Source organism: Nomascus leucogenys, chromosome 2, assembly GCF_006542625.1.
Source record: "Nomascus leucogenys isolate Asia chromosome 2, Asia_NLE_v1, whole genome shotgun sequence".
NCBI classification, from domain to species: Eukaryota; Metazoa; Chordata; class Mammalia; order Primates; family Hylobatidae; genus Nomascus; species Nomascus leucogenys.
Window position 1 is genome coordinate 47,304,886 of NC_044382.1, and position 19,515 is coordinate 47,324,400.

The 19,515-nt window shown below is 48.7% G+C and overlaps 1 long non-coding RNA gene and 1 other non-coding gene across 2 annotated transcripts; one reads left to right on the forward strand and one right to left on the reverse strand.

Annotated features, from left to right (window-relative positions):
• Positions 1–1,290: 1,290 nt before the first annotated feature.
• Positions 1,291–17,372, reverse strand: LOC115837304. The gene is made up of 3 exons (XR_004032349.1): positions 17,070–17,372; positions 5,775–5,905; positions 1,291–1,385 (listed from the first exon to the last, which is right to left on the reverse strand). It is a non-coding gene; the product is annotated as an uncharacterized LOC115837304 (long non-coding RNA).
• Positions 17,373–17,401: 29 nt separating this feature from the next.
• TRNAM-CAU lies at positions 17,402–17,474 on the forward strand. The gene has a single exon. It is a non-coding gene; the product is annotated as a tRNA-Met (tRNA).
• Positions 17,475–19,515: the final 2,041 nt, after the last annotated feature.

Sequence of the window (19,515 nt, forward strand, 5' to 3'; positions counted from 1 at the left end):
CTACAATAACATCTCCAACCAGAAACATTCCAAACTCCTCCCCAACCAGAGACATGCTAGCCCCAAGGTAACCATCCCCCACCCCCGGCTGGGAAGATGCCAGCCCCAAGATAACTAACCTCCCTCCTGCCGGAAAGATGTCAGCCCCAAGATAACCTCCCCTCTGCCCAGAAACATTCTGACCCCAAAACATTCCAAGCTTGTGATAAGACCCTCACCCTAAAACCAATATATACTCTTAGTCTGTAAGAGAAAGCGCTCCTGACCAAAATAGGCCAGAAGCCCCTCCAGGTTTTATCTAAAGTAAACCTGTCTTTAAAAATTTCATGTTTCTTTCCTCTTTCTTTAACTCTTACACAAGTGTTCATCAATCCCTGATGCCCATTCAGGAACACTCCTCAATCCCAGACACCCAAAGATACTGAAGTCAGGTTCTTTTTCTTTTTCTTTTTTTTTATCTTGCTCTGTCACTCAGGCTGGAGTGCAGTGGCGTGATCTCAGCTCACTGCAACCTCCACCTCCCGGGTTCAAGCGATTCTCCTGCTTCAGCCTCCTGAGTAGCTGGGACTACAGGTCTCGATCTCCTGACCTCGTGATCCACCCGCCTTGGCCTCCCAAAGTACTGGGATTACAGGTGTGAGCCATCGTGCTCAGCTGAGGTCAGGTACTTTTTTTAGCGAGTATTCCCATTTAAAAAATCTTTTTTAAATAAAAAGAACCCTGCTCCAAAAAAACTATTTGCATGTATGACCTCATTGAAACCTCAGAGCCATCCAACCAGGTCAGGACTGCTCGAATTGCCATGGACAGAGAAGAAGACTGGGGCACCGAGAGGTTTAGATAACTTTTCCATGGTGACACAGCCAGTGAGTGGCAAAGCCACAGGAATGCCACCCCACCCCTGCCCTGGCCACCACCAGCACTCCAGGTTCTGACACCCCATGGCGTGGAATCGCACAGTGGGATCCCACCTGACCCAGGATGCTCCGTCTCCACCCTGGCTTCCCATCTGGCCCACACAGGTGAAGTGCAAAGGCTGAGCTCAGAGAAACCATCAGAGGTACTATCACACTGCCCTCACCAGTGACAGTCACTCTCCTGGCCAGATGCATGGGCGTGGATGTGGATGACATCAGGCGTGCAACAGAGGCAGCGCACTCCTCGAGCCCCAGGTGTTTGCGGGAAAACAACCATGTCCTGACTCTCTCCTAGGTAGAGGTAGGCCCAGGTGCAGCTCTGACAGGCTCACCACTCCCGGGCAGGAAACCTCCGGGCCTCGGTCAGCTCCTCTTAATCAGCCCCTCTTCATCTCCAACCAGGATCACCAGTCTGCCAGGCCCCTTCCTGTGCTCCTCAGGAGGCCAGCGGTCTGCCAATATCTGGAACTTAATGAAATGAGAGTAAAAGTGAATCCCTGAGGTTGCCTTATTTTTCCTCCAGTGAACCTCTTTCCAGTTCCCTCAGTCTCTCTCTGCCTTTGTTTCATAGCAAGAGGCTACATTTGGACCAGGTGAGCTGCTGGTCATGCAGGAGTCGAGCTTGCTGTCCTCCTCTGGCTGGACACTATGGCCTGGAACTGACTCCCAGCTCAGGAATTTGAGCCCAGGAAGCTTATCCTCTGTTTTCACATGCTAGTAGTCACCCTTTTGGTCTGATTGCTCTTGAAAACCACGCAATACAACACCTGCAACTCTGCCGGAAGCCTGTGACGATCAAGAAACTGCATTCACCCAGACTGCGTTCACAGGTGCATATGTCTTAGAGTTTGCAAATACACATATTCGAGTCTAAAATCTGTGTTTCAGAAAGCAACAGCCAACCAGATTTAGCAAGTCTAACCCATTTGCCATAGGTACGCCAGACCAATTTTTTAAATGAGTAAAACATTTTTTTTTTAGACTGAGTCTCACTCCATCGCCCAGGCTGGAATGCAGTGGCACGATCTCAGCTCACTGCAACCTCTGCCTCCTGGGTTCAAGCGATTCTCATGCCTCAGCCTCCCAAGTAGCTGGAATTATAGGCATGCGCCACCATGCCCAGCTAATTTTTGTAGTTTTAGTAGAGACAGGGTTTCACTACGTTGCCTGGGCTGGTTTCAAACTCCTGACCTCAAGTGAGATCCACCTGCCTCGGCCTCCCAAAGTGCTGGGATTACAGGCATGAGCCACCATGCCCAGCCAAAACATTATTTTAAAGCTAAGCTCTCCACCCTCTTGCTGTTCCTTTGGGTCCCCTCTCACCCCAGGACAAACCCCATTCAACTCTAACATGCATCCCATCTCTGGATATTTGTCACTGTTACAAGGCAGTCATGTAGCCAGGACCACTGTGTCCTGATGTCTAGTGTGTTTGACAACTAACAGAAAAGGGATTTGGCATTTTTATTTTATTTTATTTTGAGACTGAATCTCACTCTATCACCCAGGCGCAATCCCGGCTCACTGCAACCTCCACCTCCCACAGGCTCAAGTGATTCTCCTGCCTTAGCCTCCCAAGTAGCTGGGATTATAGGCGTGCGCCACCACATCCAGCTAATTTTTTGTATTTTTAGTACAGACGGAGTTTCACTGTGTTGGCCAGGCTGATCTCGAACTCCTGACCTCAAGTGATCCTCCCACCTCGGCCTCCCAAAGTGCTGGGATTACAGGCATGAACCATGGCGCCCGGTTGGAAAAGAGATCTTCCTGTCCACAGCTGGGCCCTATTCGGAATCATCTCTTAGGAGGGCCCTAGCTCCTTTCCTGGACTGTATCTTGTCCCCATGATTGAACAAGGGTGGCTTTCAGGAAGAGGATGGGAAAAGTCCAGCCCAGAACCAGGCCCTACAGCAGAAGGCAAAAAAAAAAAAAAAAAAAAAAAAAGGTGATTCCCTTGACTCTGGCCCCCTAAGGGCAATGTGGGCCCCCTAAGGGCAATGTGAGCCCCCCAAAACCATAAGTCCAACTCCCTGTTGTCTGGGGAGCAGCACCACAGCCCAGGATGGCTTGGGGGATGCATTGGATGAGGGAGAAGTAGGCCCACAAAGGGGAGATGAATGTGTCAAGATCACACAGCCATGCAGGGCACGGTAGGGACTAGACCTGTGCTCAAGGTACTGGGCTATTTTGCATTTCTGAATGGGCAGCAGCATCAGAATCTTCCTACTCCTCATCCCACTGACAGCAGGCTGTGTGCATGGGGATGTCCTTGACCCTGCACCTGGCACAGAGGGAAGCCAGCCAGCTGCAGACAGTCACGCCCTGGGGCTCTGAGCTGCTCCATTGCACCTGGGGCATCCTGCACCGGGGTGGACAGTTCCCAGTCAAGACGACGAAGACTAGGAGACCCGACCTGGGAACTCTACGTGGCGCCAGAGTGCCCCCTGCTGGCTGACTGCCAAGCAACCCAAACCTCAGGTGTGCATTCAAGACTTCTCGTGGCTCCCGCCCAGGAGAGCTGAGGGTTGGGCTCAGGGCCCACCTTCTCCTAGGAAGTTTCTCCTGGACCTGCTCTATCCAACCTCTATCTCAGCTGCCGACTACAGAGCCCCCTGCTGTTTCCAGTTCCTGGCCCACCCAGAGTTTTTCCTACTCATGTGGGCTACCCCCAGGACACTGGGAGCGAGGCCCTTGTTTAAGGAATCGTCTTCAGCATCACGGCAGAGGAGGAGCCCACCCATGTCAGGGTGAGTGCTGGGGTCTCAGGGAAGCCGGTCCACCATGGGCAGCGACATTATTTTCCCAATTGTTCTGCGATTCCCATCTCTCTTGGGAACAGGGCTTGCGCTCTGACTGTGAGTGAACAAGATGACCACAAGGGGGCAGCAGAGACAAAAAGCTTCGCCTGAAAACCATTTGCTGAAGTTCTCCACCCACGAGGTACAGCAGTTCCCAGTCCTGGCTGAACACTGGATTCACCTGGGGAGCTCTAAATACTACCGATGCCAAGTTCCCACCCCTACAAATGCTGAGTTAATGGTCCTGGGGTGCCATCCTAACATCTTTTTACAATCTCCCAAGGGAAACTTTAATTTAAAATGGAGAAGGGAGTGGAAGAGGGAAAGAGCGACCTTTCAGGCCATTCTTCCATCGAGCTAGGGCTGAGGATCACTGGGTTAGACCCTTGTTAATGCAAAGCGTGGCTCACGGACCACCAGCATCAAGGTCACCTGGGAGCTTGTTAGAATTAAGGACCTGCCCCAAACCTACTGAGTCAGAATCTGCAATTTAACAGATTCTCCAGGGAATTCATCTGCATATTAAAAGTCTAAGAAACTTATGGTCCTCTTTACCAAAAAGGCACTAGGGAGGTCCTGGTCCAATGCCATATGTACAGTCTGTGGATGCACAGATTAAAGCCCCGAGGGAGGAGTCCCTTTGCTCAAGGTCATTGGCCATGTATTCAGTGGGATGGCACAAACCTGAAGGCCCTGACTCCAGGACCAGTGCGCCTTCTCCCACAGCACCCTGCTCCTCCAACCCAGAGGTGGGCCTGGGCACAAGAGGGCAGGAAATGGTGGCAGGAGTTTGGTGGGGTCTTTGAATTTCCCTGTTAGCACGTGTCCTGTGGGGATCCCAGGGATAGCTAAGATACCATCCCTGGCTCAAGGAGCTTCTATCCTCATATCTGACTCTGGACAGATGCACTTGGTATCAGTCAAACACAACCTCTTACCTTGAGTCACGTACTAGAACCATCTCTAAATCTAGGAAAACAGAGGAGGGAGAAAAAGACTAGTTTGGATACGTAGCCTGGGAAGGTTTCCTGCAGTCCAGGCGGTGCAGGAAGAGGGTGGGTTAGGTTTCAGGGGCCAGTGGAGGAAGGGGCTGCATTTCAGACCAAAAGACCAAGATGAATGAAGGGTATTGATATGCAGGAAAGGATCCACATGACCAGGGCATAGGTAAGGGCTGGGCGGTTGTGGGAGATAAAGCTGGGATGGGACAGGGGCTCGTGGCACAGACCAGACCCTAAAAGCAGGCAGGGCACTTGGCCAGGTAGAACCAATTCAGACCCTGGGCTGGAGGCCACAGAGAGCCATGGAAAGTGTTTGAGCCAGGAGAAGAGTCTGGGCCTTGGAAAGACCTTCCAGCATCAGTCCTGTCAGGTTTTGGAGATGATGCAATGAAGAGAGAGGCTACAGGAACCCTCATCTTGAGAGCTCACTGAGTACACAGATCAAGGCTCATTAATCTCAAGGTCACCAGCATTTGCCAGAGCATTCGTCCCTGGAAGGTGACCTGCAAACGATCATCTCTAAGGGAGACCAGCCTTTAACCCAAGGATGATTTCATTCTTAAGGTCCAGGCCGGGCACGGTGGCTCACGCCTGGAATCCCAACACTTTGGGAGGCCGAGGCAGGTGGATCACTTGAGACCAGGGGTTTGAGACCAGCCTGGGCAACCTAGTGAAACCCTATCTCCACAAAAAAAAAAAAAAACACACACACACACACACACACACACACATATATATATATCCGAGTATGGTGGTGGCACATGGCTGTACTCACAGATACTTGGGGGGCTGAGGTAGGAAGATTGCTTGAGCCTGGAAGGTGGAGGTTGCAGTAAGTCAGGATCGCACCACTGCACTCTGGGCTGTGTGACAGGGCAAGATCTCATCTCAAAAAAAGTAAAATAATTAATAAATAAATAAAACTTAAGGTCCAGAACAGGAAATGTAGGTCATACTCTTGGGACCTTCAGCTTGTTACACTGTGGGGTGGGGATGACCATAGAAATTCCCTCGTGAGATTACAGTGAGACTCACCTGTGATAATGCATGTTATCTACCTGGCAGCTAGATGAGGCTCAATGTCATGGCAATTCCATTCTACCTGCTTTTCCCAGGACTTCTGTCACTTTGCACCATCGTAGCATTCTCTGGAGCCCCTTGAGATTTCCCTTCAATCTCTTCTTGCCTCCTAATTAACAGCAGCATTTATTGAGTGCTTTGACCATATTAAAACACTTTGCATATGTGAATTCGTTTGGTCCTTCGGTCATGCCTTGATTCACTCTCCAAATTTTTTTTTTTTTTTTTTTTTGAGACAGAGTTTTGTTCTTGTTACCTAGGCTGGAGTGCAGTGGCATGATCTTGGCTCACTGCAACCTCCCCACCTTCTGGTTTCAAGCGATTCTCCTGCCTCAGCCTCCCAAGTAGCTGGGATTACAGGTGCCCGCCACCATGCCCGGCTAATTTTTGTATTTTTAGTAGACATGGGGTTTCACCACATCGGCCAGGCTGGTCTCAAACTCCTGACCTGGTGATCAACCCGCCTCGGCCTCCCAAAATGCTGGGATTATAGGTGTGAGCCACCGCACCCGGCCCCATTCCCCAATTTAAAGATGAGAAAACTCAAGGGCAGAGCTGGCACATGAGCATAACAGGGACTTGAATCTGATTATTGGCTCAAGCACCCCTCTCCTAACTACTCTTTCTCATGGCCTCCAGTGTGTGACTGCCCAAGACTCTCCCCTGGCCGCTCCATGACCCTCAGGCCATGATCTCCCTCCATAACTCCTTCTCTGACAGTTGTGGGGGCAAATCTCAAGTCTTTGTTCTGAGCCTTGGTCTTCTCCTTTGACCAACATAACCACATGTCCAGAGACCAGTGGGCTAGATCCACATGGATGTCTGTCTTCCCCTGAAACCCAACCAGCCCCAACTCTAGTCTGAGCCTTGGGCAGCTTGCCCTTGGTCCCTCCGCTACAGTACTAAGTTCATTCTCTCCGGAAGTCTAGTTCATCAAGGCCCTGCTGGTTTCCATCCAGGACTGTGGGATCCTGGAGGGCAGGAATCCGTCCTCAGGTGCCTCTCACAGCCCCAAGCACAGTAAGTGCTGGACTTACCTCTCCTTTAGCCAGCATCCCTCCCAATTCACCTATTTCAGCTCACAGTGCTACCCTCCATCCCTTGACCCATCCCTCTCCAACAGCTGCCTCATCCCCCAATGGTCCTCTCTGCTCAGAACCACTTTCAACTGCCTCGTAGATTGTTCACTCCCCCACATTCCACCCCGCCAACTGCTCCTCCCTGCCCTCCAGCAGGCTTAGGTGAAATCCAACCCCACCCATTGATTTTGTTTTATTTTTTGAGACAGGGTCTCCCTCTGTCATCCAGGCTAGAGTGCAGTGGCACAATCATGGCTCACTACAGCCTCAACCTCCCTGGCTCAAGTGATCCTCCCACCTCACCCCCCACAAGTAGCTGGAACTACAGACGCGCACTACCACACTTGGCTAGTTTTTAAATTTTTTGTAGAGATGCGGTCTTATCATGTTGCCCAGCCTGGTCTTAAACTCCTGGGCTCAACTGATCCTCCTGGTTCAGCTTCCAAAGTGCTTGGATTATAGGCATGAGCCACCGCGCCCAGCCTACCCCTTGAAATTTAACCATACTCTGCCCCTATTCAAGTTAGTTTCTGTGACTTTCCCAATGAACTGGAAACTCCTTGGGGGAAGGAACTGTGTCTACTTATTTTTGTCCCCACAACACTGTCCCAGTAACTGGCATATGTTTAAGGACCATTTTAATGTGTGTGTGAATTGTCCAAGTCTTTTCTCATTTTTCTGTGGAGTATTTCATCCTCTGTCCCTCAATTTTTAAGAGTTCTGTATATATTAGGGAGATTAGCCCTTTGTCTGTGGTATGTGTTACAAATATTTTCTCTCAATTTTTCAGTTACTTTGGTGTTCTGTGGTTTGGGTTTTTTGTTTGGTTTGGTTTGGTTTGGTTTGCCATGTCCAATTTGCCAGAATTTTATTTCATTGCTTCTGGATTCTGAGTGATGCTTTCAAATCCTTTCCTTACACTGAGGTTAAGAGGAATTAACCCACGGACTTTTTCCCCCTAGTACTTACATGTTTTCATTTTTTACATTTAAATTCATGATCCATTTGAGTTTATTCTTATATATGCTGTGAATACATCTAATTTTATCTTTTTTTTAAAAAAAGACTACCCCATTATCCCAGTACCATTTATTAAAAAGTCTGGGCCAAGCACAGTGGCTCATGTCTGTAATCCCAGCACTTTGGGAGGCCGAGATGAGTGAATCACTTGAGGTCAGCAGTTTGAGACCAGCCTGGCCAACATGGGGAAACCCCATCTCTACCAAAATAAATAAATAAATAAATACATACATACATACATACAAAAATTAGCCAGGTATGGTGGCGCACACCTGTAATCCCAGCTACTTGGGAGGCTGCAGCACAAGAATCACTTAAGCCCAGGAGGTGGAGGTTGCAGTGAGCTGAGATTGTGCCACTGCACTCCAGTCTGGGCGACAGAGTGAGACTCCATCACAAAAAGTAAATAAATAGTCTATCATTGCCTCCGAGATTTGACATGCCACCTTTATCATATACTAAATTCCCATTCATACTTAGGTCTATTCTGTACTTTCTATTCTATTCCATTGGTCTGTCTGTCTGTTCATGTGGTCAATGCCACACCGTTCTAATTACAGAGGCTTTATAGTTTGTTTTAACAGCCCATAGGGCGAGGCCCCCATTTTGTGTCAGTTTTTCCCTGGCTATTTCAGCATGTTTATTTTCCATAGAAACTTTAGTATCAGCTTATCAACTCCATGAAACAAAGCTTATTGGTATTTTTATAGGAATGGCATTCAATTTATAAGTCAACCTGGGGGGAAATGGGCATCTTGATGCTAAGTTGTGATAGCCAAAAACAAGGAATGTCTTCCCACTCCACATGCTTTAGTGTTTTCCAGAAGTGTTGTAAAATTTTCACTTTATAGATTTTGCACATTTCTTATTAAGTTTATCCCTAAGTATTTAATCATCTTTGTTGCTACTATAAATAGTGGGATGCTGCAGGGACCACAGCCTTTGCCACTTCCCTCTGGAGGCTGCAGCTCACCAGGAAAAAGGCTAGGGACACAAGAGACCCCCACTTCAGACTCCTCTCCTGCAGCTGCTGCCCCTCAGGCCAAGGAACAGCCCTCTCTGTTGGAAGGGAGAACCCAGAACAGAGGCCATCCAAACCTGAGGCAGAGAGGGACCATATCATCCTCACCAATTTAAGAGGCTTCCCCAAAGACCTCACCCCCAGCTTTTGCAGACCCAGCCTAGTGCCTGGGCTTCAGCTGAGAGGCTGGGGGAATGTTTTCCTTCCTGCCCCATAGACTGTCAACTGACTCCTCAAAATGTATCTAAAGGAATGGGAGACATTCTAAATACACTGTTTGACTCTGAACAAAAAGATCAAAAGTTCAGGGACATTCTTTGAGGCCATCAGAGTACAAAACAGAAATCAGTCAGAGGAAGAGTCTGGGCTTCAACAGATCAAATTAAATTCTAGTGAGGAATCTGCTTGTTAATTTGGAGCCAGGATAACGAGAAAACAGAGACAATGTGAAACATTACAAAACCATATGTGAGATTTAATAACACTTTCTAAGGTAAGAAGAGCTTTAAAGAACTTAAATGCAAAGGAGACACGTGGATCTAACTTCTGTCTGGCTCGGGAAGAACATATGAGGCTTCAGAATTCCTACAGGAAAAAGAGAAACAGAGGAACCAACATGGTGCCTTTAGTGACTTGATCAAATGCCCTGAACAATCTCAGAGAGTCCTCCGAGTCCTTTTTTGCAAGACACAAGAAAACGCCCATCTAAAAGATCACATCACACCATGAGAAGCGCCGGCAGGCCAGTACAGCGATGAGACACAGTTTTGGACAAGTCAGACGGCAGATGACTTTGACAGAATCTTCGCTAACCATGATGGGGGAAAGCACAGACTACTTCCAGACAACACAGAGGGAGGTTGTGTCAGACAAGCAACATCTGGAAGAACAGTAAATCAGCTGAAAGAAGGTGACTATCCACTGCATAAGGCCAACACTCTCCTGAAAAGATCAGCATGCATCTGCACAGCCCACTCATGCAGAGCATTAGCAGAAAATCACAGCCCTTAAGCAAGGTGACTCTGGAAGAGAAAGAAATCGAAGCGAGACGCAGCCTTCCAAACGCACTTCGGAAGAGCATCCGCAAGACAGGGGCTGGGAGAGCAACTGCCATAGTGAAAGGCAACATTGACTTACTTCGTGGGACCAAGCCTCTCCTGGAACATCAATCTAAAAACCACAGAGCCTTAATGCAAGCTGTCAGCAAATGAAATCTCAAAAACCAGTTTGCTTAGCAAGGAAAAGAACAGGAAGGGAAGTGGCAAAATCTTTCCCCTGAAAGAAAATAACCAAAACTCCAAGACCTGGATTAAAAATGAGAAAAACAAGAAAGGCCTTATACAATCCAGAGCTGCATTCTGAACAAGAACGCCCATGAACTCTCCTTCACGGCACAGTATGTTAAAAGAGCTCTTGCCAGCCGGGTGCGGTGGCTCATGCCTGTAATCCCAGCACTTTGGGAGGCCGAGGCGGGCAAATCACCTGAGGTCGGGAGTTAGAGACCAGCCTGACCAACATGGAGAAATCCTGTCTCTACTAAAAATATAAAATTAGCCAGGTGTGGTGGCGCATGCCTGTAATCCCAGCTACTTGGGAGGCTGGGGCAGGAGAATCGCTTGGACTCAGGAGGCGGAGGTTGCAGTGAGCCAAGATCACTCCGTTGCACTCCAGCCTGGGGCACAGGAGCAAAACTCCATCTCAAAAAAAAAAAAAAAAAAAGCTCTTGCCACAGAGAAAGTAGGTGCTACCAACCTGAGACACGTTTCAGGGTAAACATACCAAGGAAGGGAGAGTCTTCAATCAACCGTGTCCCTCAAAACAGCCCTGAGAAGCAAAAGTCATCAGAGACTTCCTGCAAGACACCCTCAACCACCAGAGTTTTGGCCCCACCCCCATTCCCACACCAGGTGAGGTCTTCCTCCCACCACCAACAACCAGTCAACCCATGGGGGTCTTTCTTGCTGGAGGAGCCCAGTGTAGACTAGAGGCCTGAAGAATAGTTCCTAGGGCCATCTGAGGCCTCCAGTGTGGTACGTACCTCCTATTAGATACAGCTGAGGCCCCACCAATACATGCAAGAAATCCTTCCCCTTTGAAAAGTTGGTGTCACAGGCTGCCTGTCATTTCCATGAGTTCTATGATCACACCAAGACAAGGGTGTCCACCCCATCAGGGAGACCACTGCCCTAACCAGAAAGACTTCCTGTGTCTCCTCTTCCTCTCCTCTGTGGTTCCCTTTAGACCTCCTCAAGATAATACAATCTATGTTTTCTCCAAGTAAGAACTACCTTTTTCCCAAGAGGGTACATGTAGACAACAATCTAAGGTTTGGAGTTTTAAAAAACTCTTGACCACTATGTAGACTACTCCCCAAACTATTTCCTCCTACAGAATAACCCGCGTCTTAGTTTAGCTCCTATCAGCTCTGTAAGCATAAATGACTTAGAAATTAACAATAGCTTCCATGCAATAGGGCTCCCACAATGTGGTGCACGTTCCTAAAGCCTTCCAGACTTTCTGTAAGAAGTGTGGCAAGCACCAACCCCACAAAGTGGCACAGGACAAGAAGGGCAAGGATGCCATGTATACATGGGGAAAGTGGCGTCATGACAGGAAGCAGAGCAGCAATCTCGGGCTGAGTACTCAGGAGGCTGAGGAATGAGAATTGCTTAAGCCCAGCAGGCAAAGGGTGCAGTGAGACAAGATCGCACCACTGCACTCCAGCCGGGGTGACAGAGCGAGACCATCTCAATAAATAAAAAATATAAATAAATAAATATAAAAAGTCCATCACTGCCTCTGAGATTTGACATGCCACCTTTATCATATACTGAATTCCCATTTGTACTTAGGTCTATTCTGTACTTTCTATCCTATTCCATTGGTCTGTCTGCCTGTTCATGTGGCCAATGCCACACTGTTTTAATTACAGAGGCTTTATAGTTTGTTTTAATAGCCCATAGGGCTTGGCCCATTTTGTGTCAGTTTTTCCCTGGCTATTCCAGCATGTTTATTTTCCATAGAAACTTCAGTATCAACTTACCAACTCCATGAAACAAAGCTTGTTGGTATTTTTATAGGAATGGCATTCAATTTATAAATCAACTTAGAGGGAATGGGCATCTTGAAGATGAGTTGTGATAGCCAAAAACAAGAGATGTTTTCCCACTCCACATGCTTTTGTGTTTTCCAGAAGTGTTGTAAAATTTTCCTTTTATAGATTTTGCACATTTCTTATTAAGTTTATCCCTAAGTATTTGTTGCTATTATACATGGGGTTTTCTTAAGTCCTCTAACCTAATTATTGTTTGTGTATATGAAGGCCATTGATTTCTATAAGATGATTTTCCAGAAAAAGGCTAAAACTACAAAGGAGATGGTGCAGAGGCTTGAGTGCTGAGCCCAGCTACAGATCGAAGACGATGCTGGCTACGAGGACATGCAAGCATTTTGAACTGGGAGGAGAAAAGAAGAGAAAGGGCCAAGTGATTCAGTTCTAAATTTCATCTTTTGTTTTATTATGAAGACAATAAAATGTTGAGGTTATGTTCACTTCAAAGAAAAGAAATGTATGATCCATTTTACGCTGTCAATAAATCCTTTTTTGTGGGTTAGTGGCAGGCATTCCTCAGTTATGCCAGTGGAAACCAGGGGAATATAACAGACGGGCCTGAAATTTGGCAGCTCTGGAAGCCACTCCTACTTCCTAGCAGAGGGTCTTGAGAATAACTAGACCCATTCCACACCAGGTGGTGAGGAGAGAGGGCTCAGCCAGGCCAGGAGGGATCCTTCATCTCTAAGTGGCCGCAAGTCAATGATCAGTGACAATCAGTGATCAGCCACTGCCTTCCCGTGCTAGGCACGTTCTGTCCACTCTATAATATAACCTCCCTTCAGCAGCCCAGTGAAGTAGATTCAGGTATGATCGCCATTTTATGGGAACAGAGAGGTTAAGATACTTGTCAAAGGTCTCACAGCCAAGCATGGCAGACCTGGGGATAAATAGATCACTCCAGCAACCACGCACAGTTGTTTCCAGGACTGACCCCATCATTCATAGAGGAGAAACAAGCCCAGAGGGGGAAGAGACATTCTTAAGGTCACGCAGCCAGTCCAGGTCTCCTACACAGGGCCCTTTGCATCCACGGCCATGTATTGGGGTGTAAGATGCAATGCAAGGCTTCCCCCTGGAGGAAGGCCCAGAAATTGCAGACAACCCTACCAGAGGCCCTGGGCAGCTTCACTCTGCATGACTGTGGATTTAGTGACCTGCCCCAGGAGGTTCTCCTCTCTTCTTTTTTATTTATTTTATTTTATCACTCAAGCTAGAGTGCGGTGGCACCATCTCGGCTCACTGCAACCTCCAACTCCTGGGTTTAAGTGATTCTCCCTCCTCGGCCTCCTGAGTAGCTGGGATTACAGGCATGCGCCACCACACCCCGGCTAATTTCTTTGTATTTTTAGTAGAGACAGGTTTCACCATGCGGCCCAGACTGGTCTTGAACTCCTGACCTCAGGTGATCCTCCTGCCTTGGCCTCCCAAAGTGCTGGGATTACAGGTGTGAACCACTGCGCCCAGTCTTTATTTTTTGAAACAGGGTCTCTGTCACTCAAGCAGGAGTGCAGTGGCATGATCTTAGCTCGCTGCTGCCTCAAACTCCTGGGCACAAGTGATCCTCCTGCCTCAGCCTCCCAAATAGCTGGGACTACACATGCATGACACCAAACCCAGCTAACTTTTTTTTTTCATAGAGATGGGGGTTTCACTTTGTTGCCCAGGCTGGTCTCAAACTCCTGGGCTCAAGCAATCCTCCTGCCTTGGCGTCCCAAAGTGCTGGGACTACAGGTGTGAGCCACTATGTTGGGCTCCTCTCTTATTAATGACCCACTGTGGAATCTTCTGGACGCTGTTGGTGAAGTCACATCAGGGGCCCCGTATACACAAGGGAATTTTTCCTCTCACTGCATGACTGAAATCATTGACTCTCTCAAGACCTACAGATTCAAGTTCCAGGAAGTCCCTGACAAAAAAGAAGAAAGAAAGAAAGGGCCAAGTGCCATGGCTCACGCCTGTAATCTCAGCACTTTGAGACCCCCTGTCGCTACAAAAAAAAATGTTTTTAATTAGCCAGATGTGGTGGTGTGCACCTGTAGTTCCAACTACTCCGGAGACTGAGGCAGGAGGATTGCTTGAGGCCAGGAGTTCAAGGCTGAGGATTGCTTGAGGCCAGGAGTTCAAGGCAGCAGTGATCACTCTGCTGCACTCCAGCCTGGGTGACAGAGCTTGAGAGCCTGTCTCTCAAACCAAAAAAAAAAAAAAAAAAAAAAAACCACCTAGAGAGAGATGGGTTTCCATGTCAGAGACACTGGGTTGGATACAGTAGAGACAAAACCTGAGTGGATGGCGCTGTCTGTCCTCACAAAAGTTATGACTTCTTGGATGTCTCAGATGCACAATCTGGTGAGCAGAGAGCTGGGGTAGGCCAGGGAAAGGGCCAAATGCCAGCCAAAGACGGTCACAGTGGCCACCTCTAATCCCAGCACTTTGGGAGGCTGAGGCGGGCAGATCACTTGAGGTCAGGACTTCGAGACCAGCGTGGCCAATGTGGTGAAACCCCATCTCTACTAAAAATACAAAAATTAGCCGGGAGTGGTGGCACATGCCTGTAATCCCAGCTCCTCAGGAGGCTGAGGCACAAGAACCCCTTGAACCCGGGAGGCAGAGGTTGCAGTGAGCTGAGATCATGCCACTGCACTCCAGCCTGGACAACAGAGCAATACTCTGTCTAAAAACAAACAAACACACAAATGCCAGCCAAAGAAGTGAGGGGACTCCTCACAGTCGGGATCATATCTGAGCTGAGTGTGAAAGGTGAATGGCTTCAGGCATAAAGAAGACAGTAAGAAATGCCTGGGGAGACAGAGAAGGCATGGCCGGTGCCTTTCTCACTGGTCCCTGGTCCTGCTGCCTCCCCTCCACTCCTCCCTCCCTGCGCACCAAAGTCCTGGGGCTGCTCCAATGGCCGACTCCTTCCAATCTTCTATTGCTTTCTCCTCCCCGCTGGTCATGCCAGCCTCATCTCACAGCCACCCCTGCCCCTGGCATTGTCCATGTCTCCTGTTCTCACCATGCACCTAGCCTCGCACACCCACCCCTAACACTGAACACTTGGATCTCTGCTTCCTACGCAGAACTGTCAACAATCTCGACATTTCACAAATCAATATGCAAAGACTTCTTCTTGCATACCTGCTGCAAGGAATTCAGAAAACTCCATACCAGCCTCTGCCCCTAAGAAAGAGAAGTCAGCTCACAGAAAGAGGAAAGGCACAAAGAAGTAGCAGAGAAAGAACATTCCCTGCTAGTTCTGGGCCACTGTGGCAAGGGGAGCCCAGAAGGAAGGGGTTTTGTGGACCACGGATGCTGGAGTAGGACTGGGTAAGTGGGAGGATGGCAGGAAGGTTCTGCACGGGTCCATGGAAGTGCGTGGTCCGTTTCATCCAGGTGGGAGAGTGTGGGTTGGCCTTGTCCTTGCAGGGCCCTGTGGAATATTCCCCCAAAGGCTGGGAGAAGCCACTCAAGGTTATGAGTGGGGACGTCTTGAAAAATGTGTTTAAAGGGATTGCTAGAACAAACTATGTTCCTTCCTTCTATAGCTTCTCTGGCTGAGTAGCTCTTCAGAGCATTTGGGAACCACCCCAACTGGGGATGCTGCCTGTCCATCAGCTCCCCGGGGCAGAGTGTATATGGCCCCAAGACGAACATGAGGGGAGCCCCAAATTCAAGGCTGGCTGGTGGCAGCCAGAAACGCACCCAGGACACAGACTTCGGGCAGTGCTCTTTCCTCCCTTCACACTCTCCCTCCTGTGCTGAACCTGGAATGGAGAGAGCAGCAGAGGGCGGCTTGGGGGTGGGATCCTGAGCCCCCCTTTCCCCATACCTCTGGGCACGTGGAATGTGGCCCACCCAGGGGTGGCTCAGATCCTGTCTCTGGATCGCAGAGGTCCCAGCCTAATGGAGAAGACAGGACTAACACACAGAGAACAACTGAGAACCCCCTCAAACCCTGGGATGTGCTCCAAGTGCCCTAGGAGATCAGAGAAGGAAGAATCAGAGTGACCACTCTGCAAGAAATCACCGGAAACCAGTTCCCAAAGGAGCACCGAAACCCCGAACAGAAGAGCAGGTGGGTGCGTGGGGGGTTGCGGGTAGAAGAGACTAGTTCTATCAGGTATTGAAATATATGATTGGTTATCTGGTGAAAACAAGCAAAAATGCCACAAGGGCTTAGAGAATGAGTAAGCTGGCAAGTTCAAGGTCGTCGTCTTACCCAAAATGGTTTCTGGGCAATGGGATGGGGTGAAGATTCCCTGGGGCAGTAACATCCCTGAAACAGTGAGGAGGGAATCTTGAGATGGGGAGAGTTCCCTCCACCCACCCATCCACTCGCCCATCCCTCCCCGCACCCTTTATTCCTGTCATCTTTTCATGTGACAATAAATTGCAGTGCCCTGCTCGGAGCGAGCAGTGCGACTCTGCTGCCCTTCAAAATCAGAGGCCCCTATGTGTAACCAGGAAGCAAGATTATTTGAAAAAGAAGAGAGAAAAAGAAAAACGTGGGATGCAAAAAAAAAAAAAAAAAAAAAAAAATGAATTGGCAAGTCCAAGGCAACCATAATTTCTTCCCTCCATTTTCCGACTGAATTCACGTCCAAGAATCTTCTGGAACCTTTCCTCCCTGCTTCCACCTAAGCCCCACCACGACTCCAGGACCTAGACCTGGGCCTGGAGATTTCACACCCCACACCCCTTCTCCGCCCTCCTGCCCTCCTGCCACGCCCTCCTGTTCCCCAGGACCCTACTCGCCCCTCGCTCCCGGGTCGCACCTGACGCCCACCTGCGGCTGACGTCGCACGCTCCAGCCTCAGTCCACCCTGGAACCCTGCATTTGGCAGCCACGCGAGCCCATCTCCCGCCCAATCAAGCGGCCATCGCCCAGGAGACTGAGGACCCCAGGTGGGGTCACCCCTCGCAGCCTCCTCTCGCGTGCTTGCCGGTTCCCGCCAGTCTCCGCCGCTTGCACCGGACCCAGGCGCTCGTCCTCCCCTTCCCCCGCGCCCCAGCCCCATCACGCCTCGGAGCTTGTCCCCACCTGGCCGTGCTCAGAGTCTGCCCGCCTGGCGTCCCACACGCACCGCAGGGCCCCACCGCCTCTTAGTGAGCCGCGGCGGCTCGGGTCCCGGGTCCCCACGAGGCTGCACTCCCCGCAGGCAGCTTTCTTCCCGGCGCGGGGCTAGTTCCCTGAGCCCAGGCCGCTCCGTGGCCGCAAGAGCGACCTTCCCACGTGTCCCCAGGTGTGCGCACAAGCCCGGGGTGAGAGCAAGGGCTGCTGCCTGCAAAGCCCGAACTTGCAGAGGCGACTCCGCGAGCGCAAGGGGCTGCAGCCATTTTCTTATGGGAGGTAGAAACCGTATTTAAGCAAAAGCCCTCTTAGCGCAGTGGGCAGCGCGTCAGTCTCATAATCTGAAGGTCCTGAGTTCGAGTCTCAGAGAGGGCAGCTGTTTTGTCGTGCTACGATTGCAGCCAATGTGTGGATGTCGCCTAGCAAAGTGCTCTGAAGCATTAGCAAACAGTAGATGTGCCCCTCAAGGACCAGAGAGTAAGGATGTGCCATGGCCTGAGAGCCAGGTGTACAGGAGCAGGGGACCCCGTCACAAGGCTGCGTAAATAACATGGTTAAGTCAACTCGCAAGTGATTCAACCTCGCTCATAACGAAAGAAACTCAGATCACAGCCACAGGAACTGCTATTGTCCCCTCTCCCAGGAATTAAAATCCACAAATGAGGCCAGGTGCATTGGCTCACGTCTCTAATCCTAACACTTTGGAAAGCCAAGATGGGAGAATAGCTTAAGCCCGGGAATTTAGAGACCAGCCTGGGCAACATAATGGGACCCTGTTTCTACAAAAAATAAAAATAGCCAGGCGTGATGGCAAGTGCCTCTAGTCCCAGCACCTCTGAGGTGGGAGGATCGCTTAGGTCGAAGCTGCAATGAGCAGTCATCACACCACTGCACTCCAGCCTGGGTTTTAAAACAAAACAAAACAAAAAACTCCACAAATGAGAAAACACACACTGTTGGCGTGAATGTAGGCAAACGGACACTAAGCGTTGCTGATGAGAGCTAAATTGAGTCAATTCCTCTCGCAACATCTATGAAAATCACAGTCTCCTAGACCACTTCCAATCTTTTTTCCCTGACCTTCCTCTGCTGGGAGAAAGGCCTTGTCTCCACCCTCGCTCCATCCCAGACCCAGCTTCCAAGAGCCAGGAAGACCCAGGCAGTCAGCGCCCAGCCTCGAGATCTAGGAGAGGGGGATGGGACATGGCTTGAATGACAAGCTCTGATTCTAGCTCTAGCTGAATCCTTCCGTATTTTTCATTACAATACTTTCTAATTATTTTGTAGTTTATTCTCTATTATTTATTTAGAAGTATATTTAATTTCCAAAATAGGAAAATTCTAGTTTTATTTTTATTATTTATATCTTAATTGCATTGTGGTCAAATAATATTTTCTGTAAAAGTTAAATCCTTTGTATGTGGGCGGGGTGGGGGTGTGTTCTATAGTGGTTGTGTGCCTTGTTCTAAGTTTTCTTTTTTTTTGGTGGGGGGGGGGACGGAGTCTTTCTCTGTCGCCCAGGCTGGAGTGCAGTGCTGCAATCTCGGCTCACTGCAAGCTCCGCCTCCCGGGTTCATGCCATTCTCCTGCCTCAGCCTCCCGAGTAGCTGGGACTACAGGCTCCTGCCACCACACCCGGCTAATTTTTTGTATTTTTAGTAGAGACGGGGTTTCACCGTGTTAGCCAGGATAGTCTCGATCTCCTGACCTCGTGATCCGCCCGCCTTGGCCTCCCAAAATGCTGGGATTACAGGCGTGAGCCACTGCGCCCAGCACCTTGTTCTAAGTTTTCTAATCATGTTATTCAAAGCTTCTGTACCCTTATAAATTTTTTGGCTATTTGAACTGCTGGTTACTGTGAGATATAAATTTGTCTAATTTGTTGATTTTTCTTTTTGTATTTTGAGGCTACAATAACAACTAAATAAAAACAGAATTCTTGTGCTTCCTGATGAATTGAACCTGAATTGAACACTTATGAAATGTTCACCTTTATCTCAAATATTTTTTGTTTTCTAGTATGTTGTCTGATATTAATATAACATCAAGTTTCTTTGATTTGTGCAGAAAGCATCTTCTATTATGCTGTACTTTCTGTACCCTTATGTTTTAATGTATCTTTCAAAGTTACGATTTTTTGAATTGTTATATGATCTCTACAGATTAATAGGAATATTTAATCCACTTACATTTAATATAATTACTGCTATATTTGGATTTAAATCTATCATTTCAGTAAGCTTTTCCTTTTCTGCTTCTTCTTTGTTCCTTTTTTCTTTCCTTTTCCCTCTTTTTTTGGATTATTATATATTATTCCAGTATTTTCCCTCTTCGCTTGGAAGCTGTACACTTAATATTCTTTTAGCAATTAACCTAGAGATTACAATGCTCCTCCTTGATTTATCAATATTGCTAT